The sequence below is a fragment of the Chenopodium album genome, chromosome 1 (assembly GCF_948465745.1).
Source record: "Chenopodium album chromosome 1, dcCheAlbu1.1, whole genome shotgun sequence".
Lineage (NCBI taxonomy): Eukaryota > Viridiplantae > Streptophyta > Magnoliopsida > Caryophyllales > Amaranthaceae > Chenopodium > Chenopodium album.
In genome coordinates, this window is record NC_137834.1 from 15816028 (window position 1) to 15823765 (window position 7738).

The 7738-nt window shown below is 33.0% G+C and overlaps 1 long non-coding RNA gene across 1 annotated transcript; it reads left to right on the forward strand.

The window, feature by feature from the left end:
- Positions 1–318: 318 nt before the first annotated feature.
- On the forward strand, positions 319–5990 carry LOC145642457 (uncharacterized). Its single transcript, XR_014115685.1, has 8 exons — positions 319–827; positions 917–993; positions 1190–1275; positions 2226–2293; positions 3763–3861; positions 3960–4090; positions 4200–4366; positions 5518–5990. It is a non-coding gene; the product is annotated as an uncharacterized LOC145642457 (long non-coding RNA).
- Positions 5991–7738: the final 1748 nt, after the last annotated feature.

Below are 7738 nucleotides of genomic sequence, written 5' to 3' on the forward strand. Positions count from 1 at the left end.
AATTAATCCTACGGAGTATATGGATTTTTTTATGTAGGAGTTAAGGTATAGATATCATATGCAAGTTGCTGGTTTTCAAATATTATATGAACGGCTGTAATGAACTTTGGAATAACAATGATAACATTATCCATAACCCTTTATAAAAGCCAAATTGGGGTGGGGAATTTTTACTTTTAGGATTTTCCTTATGAACAGTGCTAGGTCGGATTTGCCCCTGCCATAATAATTTTTTGTTCTTGCAGCATGCTGCCCTTCCCTTATTGCCCTCTTCAATTTCTTTTTGTTTTGTCGTCTTTTCCAGCCTTTCAGTTCTCAGCTTCACTGTATTCATCACTTCTCAATCTCTCTCCATTTTGCTCCTATTTTTTCTCTCTCCTCATCACTTCTCAATCTCTCTCCTCAATATATCAAGGCAATCCTCTTCACTCAACCTCTCTCTTCTCGAATCCTAGGCCAGGGTTCTTTATTTTGAATGCTAATCTTATCCTCATAATTCTTTGGTTGTTTAATTTGGTGAGATTGATGGATTTAGGGTTTATTTCTTTGACAGGAGAACCCATATTTCTCTCTCCTTTTTTAAAACCCACAAACTCCATTTTCATCCAACTCATTCCCAACACTGAGTCGTGCACCGATTCACCAAACCCAATAAAAAAAAGCCTATGATCGCCGTCGATTCATCAAAAGCCTCATTTCTCATTCGCCGGAAAATGGCCACAGCATCACCAACATCTCCACCGTCTCAACATCCACGAATTTCAAGTATATCTCTTTGATCGTCAATCCCGAGGAACGCCTTCATCTTCAGCATGCCCAGAAACATGGTCATTGATCTTCCTCCTAATTTTGGTTTTGATTGTTTCAAATTGAAATTGATTCTAAATTTTTGTTGATTTAATTTTTTACAAACCAGGAGGGAGAAACAGAAAATTGAGCCCGAATACTGAGGAGAGAGGGTGTTCGCTGGAAATGGCTAGGGTAATTTTTCAGGTAAATTTTTATTGATTCTAAAATTTTTAAAAAAAATTACCTTAGCCTCCGATCCTCCATTAAATTGTGCAAATGGCTATGGAATTTGATGTTTTGTGTGTTTTCCTTAAAATCTGTATATCCCGTGCATATGAAATATTTCTAAACTATCTATGGTTTTTTACTTAACATTGTATGAATTTATGTATTTTTGCAGGAGGAATTTGAGTAAGCTTTATACAAAAACAAGAAGAAAGAGAATCATTTAATGGTAGCTTCCAGTGCCAGAGCTTTCTTTGTTAGGTAAAATTAAAGAATCACTATATTTGATCTATATTTTTCATCTCTTTTATACTATACTGTATTGATCAAATTAACGAAATAAACAGTTTAATGAATATTTTTACTTAAAAAGCTTCCATTTTGCTGGGACAAAAATCCCAATTCATGTTTTGTTCTATCTATTGTTTTGTAGAATTCCTTGACCTAAATCATTTACAAATTTGCATGCTTTTCTTTATATACCAAAGCAGTTTCAGGTATATTTGCTCTTATTTTATCATCTATATATTAATATTTTTTTTTGTTACTTTCTGATCATTCTTATGATTTAGTGAAAAAATAATTATTTTAGATTTAGGGGTTTTGGTTCGTTGAATTTGATACCTGTGTTTGGAATTGTGTTGTGTATCTAAGATTTTGATAATTGACTTTGTCTCACTTCCGGGAAATGATAGTACTAATGTGAAGTATGAGGAAAGCACCTTGTGTTGTGTAGTTACTTAGTGTAAGTTTCATCGAATTATGGTGTGTTCTTGTTGAGTTTGAGGGTCTAAATTGCATGAAATTTCGCTATAATATGCTTATAGTGTGTTATTTGTCGTTATGTAGGGTGTCTATCCTAGAACGGGTGTAATTATGCACACTCTCACATTTACTCACGGGGCTTGCATTTTGGGTTTTGAAATTCTAAACTACTTCATTAGTCACAAAATTTGATGATTAAGGTTGTAAAGTTTGATTCTTTATGAATTTTGTGTCTCTTGATGTAATGCTTAATGTGTAAGAAACAATTTGCTCGCTTGCATTCTAGGTATGTCAAATTCTGATTTTATATACTCCTTAAAGAGGGTTTAACGATTATAATTTGAGTGTTCCATTGTTTCTTGGTTTGTGTAGAGCTTCAACCTCAGATCTTTAGGGTTCTTCTAAGCTTGATTATTTTTTATTTTATTTTTTGGCGGATTTTGTAGGAAACCCAGATGTTCAAGATTGAATTAAAGAAGATATTCTTGATTGAGTTGTCAATGTTTGTGCCAAGGTGAGTTCATTCGAATCTAATTTAATGTTATATTATTTTCTTTTGTCTTGTAAATATTTGATCTTAAAGTGTTCGATGAATTGCTTGAATGAAATAGATTGTGGGTATTTTCGCATTTAATCTAGGGGTTTGTGTTTTCATATGACCCCTTAATTATGAATTTCAGGTGATTGATGATCTAAATCTAGGGTTCATCGCCAATTTACTTGGTGTTTGAGCTCTCCATTAAAATCTACTTTGACTTGGGGTTTGAGTTTTCCATCATGAATCTCATCTGGGCATGTCAAATTCTAATTTTATATACTCTTTAAAGCGGGTTCAAGGATTATAATTTGAGTGTTCCATTGTTTCTGGGTTTGTGTAGAGCTTCAAGCTCAGATCTTTAGGTAGTGTCAGTTTCATGATTTTGTTTGGGTATTTCATCTTTGCTTGATTAATTGATATGATGTTTCAAAGATTTTATATGTTATTTTTTGGTAAAAGACTTTTTAATGATTTGTGGTTGCAAATCAGAAGAAAATATAAGGGACCATGCCTCACTAATCACTATCGACCTCACCCAAATCGACTTGGACTCTGTAAAATTTTAGTTTTTATTTTTATTTGTCAAGTTTGTGTAAAAGTTTTACCTTCAATTTCATTAATTGTAATTGATAATTGAATTGAAGTAGTGATGATGAAGTACTAAATTTTAAATGGATTTTGATCTGGAGTCAACTATGAAAGATTTATCGTGTTTTGGATACAATTTTTCTAAGGTTGTGACTCTCTTACTATAATTCCCTTTACATTTCAGGTCACTTATACTCCTTCTTACGGGTTCTACTTTAGATTTTTTTCAAACAATTTGGATAAATTTAGAGTCTTGTTTGCTAATGAGCAGAGTTGGATTCATGATGACTGTAGCTAGCTAGGGTCGAAACATTTAGGAAATCAAGAAAATTGTTTTCCATTGTTTTATGTGTAGGAAAGCATCTTAATGATCTTGTTTAGCTTTTTTTAAGAGGTTAAGTTGGGTGATAGTATGAAATTAAGACATAAATCTATTGTGTCCTATGATCGTAAATTCTTAATGTTATACGATGGGATGTATGACCACAATATCGTGTTGGGAACTTGATTTAAGATAAATGTAGCTAGCTAGGAATAAAAATGTTTAGGAGATCAAGATAAATGATCTCGAGTATTGACTGATATGTATAATGATAAGGGAGGGATATTGTATTTCTATTACTTGTACCTGTAGCAAAATGTTAGCAGACTCATTTATTTAGTGCTGAATTCCTTATCAAATGGCGTCTTATTCTTGCCCCTTAAGGTTTTTTTTTTTCCTTCCATGATAGCACAATGCTAGACCTTTTATGCTGATTATCTTCAAATGCCCAAAAAACATTTCTTTGCTCAAATATCATTTATCTTGACAGCAAACATGCTTAAAGATCTGGTACTAACCATCTTACAATTTCCAGGTTGAGGTTCTCTGGAGCAAAGGCCACAAACCACTACCTTTACTTAATCCCCTCTTAATTAAGGGCAGAAACCTCTACAGATTGAACACATTGAGGCGGGTGAGCAGTAGACTTTTTTTTTTTTGCTCTTTCCATGCTGAAATTTATGATTAGATTGCCATTACTTAGAAGTGGTTGCAATTGTCCGCCTATATTAGAGATGGGAAGATGAATCAGAAAGACAGCGGGTTTTTTTGAGCAATAAGCATTGCAGGGGCTCCCTTGCCTGATCAAGTAGTGAAGCCCGAATTCAGGGAAAGATATCAAAGAAGATGCTCAAAGGAGCCAGGTATGGACTTAACATCACTTGTTTTTAAATTCTTAATGTTGAAATACAAGGATAGATGAGATTTGGCCTGTTTAATGTCACTTAGAAAGTTGGCACTACTCTACTGCAGGGTTTGTCCAAAAGAAAGACAACATATATGTCAAGAGAAGAACCATAGGCTTGCAACAGGTCCCATCTCCAACAATTCCTTTTTGGTGTTGATGCTGCTGTTAAGGTTGTGCTCGATGTCGCGCTTTCTTTCTCCTCTTATGTTTTGTCTCTCACTCCGAGGCTAAGGTAAATTTTTTTTTAAAAAAAAATTTTAAAATTTTTTATTTTACTCTGTTGTTTTCGGAGGTTGATTGATGAAAAATTGTCAAACAATTTGTCAAATTAAGTTGTCTCTTTGTAGATTAGGACTTTCAATTTGTCAAATTAAGTTGTCTCTTTGTAGATTAGGACTTTCAATTAAAATTATTGCCTCTCTTTGTTGATACTTACTATGTTTACATTTATTTATAAATGGGTGATAAGAGTAACTTGATGTGGGTGTCTGGAATATTGGCTGGATGACAACTGAAAATTTGTAGCCAAGTTGTGGCCTTACTCCATTTGGTAAAGGCAGCCTATCAATCTTAGAAATTAAGACCTCCAAAATCTTTGAAAGAAAATAACAACTTTTTTCATGACTAAGCTTTAGAAAATCTGATGTTTGGTTGTTGATCTATCATATGTTAAACTTGAGTCTTGAATCTATGTTACTGTAAATTGATTTTTCGATGTAGATATGTGGGCATGGTATAAGATACAATGCTAATCTGTAAAAATCTTGGGTGCGGAACTTAAAATTGAGAAATTTTCTTGTGAATGAATTGAAATTGTATTAATCGTTTGTATGTACTAAGCTGTAATGTGAGTATATTGAGTAAAATATTTCTGGGTAGTTGAGTTTTTTTCGATTTGATGCAATTGAGCAATAGAATGTCACACTTTACTCTAAATTATCTTAAATTTCCTCAGATAATTGTTGGATTTTGCATGTGATTTGCCTTTGTTTGAACATAAAAAGGCTCAGATTTGTACGCTTTTGTCTTATATTACACTCTGTATAAAGAATATATAATACTTTGTTTCATCATAAAGGTTTTTGTTGATTGGGCACTTTGCTCTGGTAGAAATAGCATGGTTGGCTTGTTAGAGCTAGCGGAAAGTCCGGAAAATGGTTTTTAGGTAGTTAGAAGGCCTTCTTACTACCTAAAAATGGGGTTAATTTCATAATTAAACTCATGAAAATAGAACGAAAATAACAAAATTGTTCTTATTAGCTCTTTGTATCCTTGTAAAAGAATGATATTGTGTGACATTAATGTTAGTTTTTAAATTTTGAAGCTTTTGTTGTTTTGCATTGTAATGAGAATTTGATTGTTACATTGGTCATTGCATTGTAGGTCCGCTCTTGTTACATTTGTCATGTCAAAGATCAAAGAAATAGATGAGAGGGACGGCAATCCTTTGATGGCTGATGGTAAACCTGTAGTTGTGAATGAGCAACAGGTGAAGTTTCTTTACACTACCTTGAAGTTGCTAAGATACTCAAGAATGACCGTTGTGGTACTTGTTAGCTTACCGCCACCACCTCCATCACCCACCTATATTTTATATGGAATACTTGGATCTTTTGGTGGAAAACATTCCGAGGTTTTTAACTGTAAGAGGATACAAGAAAGATGTGGTCACGTTGTTTACATAACTTAGACCCCCAATTTTTGCTATGGGTATAAACATGGTGTACTTAAGGACCAGAAAATTTGAAACTACCTATTTGTTCATATCTTCTGTTTTGACAATTCATTGTATCTTTACAATTTTGTCAATCATTCTTTTTGTAAGTGTAAGTTTAGGCACCTGTTTATTTGTTTTTTATCAAGAATATGTAGATAAAGTTCTTAATATATATGTGTTTAAAATAAGGAATTTGTTCACAGGAAAAAAAAAAAAACATTTATAGTTAATCAACCAATTTAAGTTTCAACTAACAACTCATGGTATGATTAGTGCAGGGCCTTAAAGATTGTTATTTACTTTGGATTATCAACTTATTGATTAACTCTTAATAAGTATCAAAGTGTTTTCCTTAAAGGTATAATGGCATCTGGTAGTATAAAATAGTACGTTGTATAAGAATATGAAATAATTCGTACAATATCAAAATCATGTCAATTTAAGACAGGATTTAAAACAAGATGGAAGTAATAAAAGGAGAGATTAGGAGGGGAGATAGTGAGAATAAATTTTATAATATTACCAAAATTTAAAACTATGAGAAAGAGTAGTAAAAAGAAAAAACTTTTTTGACTGCTTTTAAATTAAATTTGAAGACAAGATATTGATTATTTTTTTTTTAAAAAAAAGCATCAGTGTATGGTTTATTTGTATTCTATTTTTTGAAGAAAAGGTAAGCAATTTGTTTAAGGGTGAGACACGTAATTGCATGTGATTTTTAGGGGTGAGCGAACTATTTATGCAAGAGCAATTTATTTAGGGCAAAGTACATTATTTATCTAGGAGTGAGGTAAATTGTATATAATTTTTTGGGGTGAAGAAATTATTTAGAGCATGTTTATATTTACTGAACTAAGTTGAACTGAACTGATTGGAGCTTAAATGAACTGAATTGATTGGAGCTGAACAGAACTGAATAGGGGTTCACTCGGTCAAGGGTTACTTGAGAGGTTAATCGATCAGGGGTTACTTGAGGGGTTCGGACAAAGGTTACTCGAGGGGTTCACTTGGTCATGGGTTACTCGAGCTACTCAATCAGTGGTTACTCGAGTTACTCTATAAGGGGTTATTTAAGGGGTTCGGTTAGTAGTTACTTGAGGGTTAAGTCAAAGTTACTTGAGGGGTTACTCAATCAATGGTTACTTGAGGGGGAGGGGTTACTCAGTTAGGGGTTACTCGAGGGGTAATCATGGATTACTCGAGGGGTTACTCAGTCAGGGGTTACTTACGGAGTTACACGATAAGGAGTAACTCAAGTAACCTCTAACCAAGTAACTCGAGTAACCTCTGCCCAAGAAATAATTAACACAAAGCAAGACAAAGCTCAAACATGTGATCCAATCCAAGCAATGATATTAACTTTTCTAATTTTCTGTTGATACTTATCAATTGTCTGTGATCTAAATAATTGCTAACATTAGATATTTCGATATGAAATAATTATATCTTTCATACGCATTCTAATAACTTATATTTCATACAACTACAAATTCATGCACAAAATTACAAAAGCTAAACCAAGTTGATTATTTAAACGATTCACTAATGGTTTCCTAAATTATATTAACAAAACGGTGCGCGTACAGTAGCATCCTATTTATTTCTGTCTTAGCATGTATTGTATAGCCTTCACCATGTCAACCATTAAGTGATAATCTTTGTTACATTACTCAATGTCAGATGAAGCCTCAATATGTTCCCCTGGGTAAGTTAACTCCCAAGACCAAGAATCAGTAATCAGCACTCCAAGTCTCTAAAATCATTTAATCGGTTACTACTAAGACACAATAACGCAATAATTTATAACGTATACAAGTATATATCATGTACAATTTACAAAAACGAAGCTAATTAACTTACATATACGTCTTGCTAATAATTTATATC